Source organism: Triturus cristatus, chromosome 1_1, assembly GCF_964204655.1.
Source record: "Triturus cristatus chromosome 1_1, aTriCri1.1, whole genome shotgun sequence".
Taxonomy (NCBI): Eukaryota; Metazoa; Chordata; class Amphibia; order Caudata; family Salamandridae; genus Triturus; species Triturus cristatus.
In genome coordinates this window covers 1,107,198,716-1,107,200,467 of record NC_140579.1, presented here as the reverse complement: position 1 = coordinate 1,107,200,467, position 1,752 = coordinate 1,107,198,716, and the positions used below count along the sequence as shown (strand labels likewise).

Here is a 1,752-nt window from a genome sequence, read left to right as displayed (position 1 = left end):
GCTACCACTCTTATACTAATCTGGGGGGCTGGGTTACCTGCTAGGTCACGCCTTATGGGTGGGACCTGGGAGGGGGGTGGTTACACCCCCTTCCCTTTGTCCAGTTTCGCGCCAGGACTGGGGCTGGAGTGCCCCAGCACCGGTTTGAACTGGACTATGCATGGGACACCTTGTGTGCCCCAGGCATGTCTCCTTCCTTTCAGCCCTCCCTGCCCCAATACACTAAAGTATGTCTGGGGAGGTTGAGGAAACCTATTGTCCAAGCCTCCCTGGCTGGGATCACTCCCAGCAGCAGGAGGTCAGACTTGTGTCTGTGGCAGCAGCATCCATTTTGTGATGCTGAGGCTTTGGTTAGAGTTAAACAGCAAAGTAGGATTTTAACATGTCTCTCCCTCTAGAAGGGAGGAATAATATCCTCATCACCAGAAATGGTATGTGGGTATTATTCCAAAGTGTTAGACACCTTACACGACATGTTTTGATACAGCCAAACCATAGTTACCATAACCGTTTAAGATTATAAGGCACTTTAAGAGTATATGGTAGGCTATATCATAGAACAGCTATAAGGACATGGTTCCGAAAGCTGCAGACAGGCTCAGCTCATGCTAGAGCACCATCTCACATGTTACCAAGCACTCTGCCTCCAGGATTGTTAAGGCCTGCCATAGGAGTGACTGATAGGTACACATGTGTCTATATATAAGGGTAGATATAGGCATACTATATCTAAGCAAGGGGTGATTACACGACCTTGCCCCAGCTGAGTGATCAGCCAGTTGTGTCTGATTGGAAGGCCAGACCAGGGGTGGCATAATACATGCTGCAGCCCCTGGGAGGCCTAGGGTACACCTATGCCCTGGGTATCTAGGGTACACTGTACAGGGTCCAATAAGGTGATCCTTACCAATTGGGAATGTACCTAGGGTACAGAGAGTCCATTTTAAAGAGAGAGCAGACAGCCTGAGACCCTGAATGGCCGGATCTCAGGCCAACTAAGTCGAAAAACCAGCTAGATACTAGGCAAAAAGTTGGGGGTAACCATAGTCAGATATCCACTTTCCTACAGGCGTCCAACTTCTTAGAGGGACAAGTGGCGTTCAGCCACACGAGATCGAGCAATAACAGGTCTGTGATGCCCTTAGATGTCCGGGGCTGCACGAGCGCTACACTGAATGGATCAGCGTGTGTCTACCCTTCGCCGACAGGTGCGGGTAACCCGCTGAACCCCGTTCGTGATAGGGATTGGGGATTGCAATTATTTCCCATGAACGAGGAATTCCCAGTAAGTGCGGGTCATAAGCTCGCGTTGATTAAGTCCCTGCCCTTTGTACACACCGCCCGTCGCTACTACCAATTGGATGGTTTAGTGAGGTCCTCGGATCGGCCCCGCCGGGGTCGGCAACGGCCCTGGTGGAGCGCCGAGAAGACGATCAAACTTGACTATCTAGAGAAAGTGTAGGAGAGTAGGGTCTGCTTTCTATGTTCACCCCCACTTTTTGCTTTTGCTTTACTGGTTTTCGACTTAGATGTGGCTGTGGGCCTGCTAATCAGACCCACAGCCCTGCTGTTCTCTCTCTAAATTGATACTATGTACTTTAGGTGCATAACCTATTTGGATAGGATCACCCTATTGGCCCCTGTACAGTGTACCTTAGGTACCCAGGGCATAGGTGTACCCTAGGCCTGCCAGGGGCTGCAGCATGTATTATGCCACCCCTGGCCTGGCCTTCCATTATGACACAACTGGCT

General features: G+C 50.6%; 1 pseudogene; it reads left to right on the top strand.

Annotated features, from left to right (window-relative positions):
• Positions 1-1,492, top strand: part of LOC146871665 (18S ribosomal RNA) — a 4,534-nt pseudogene extending 3,042 nt beyond the window's left edge.
• Positions 1,493-1,752: the final 260 nt, after the last annotated feature.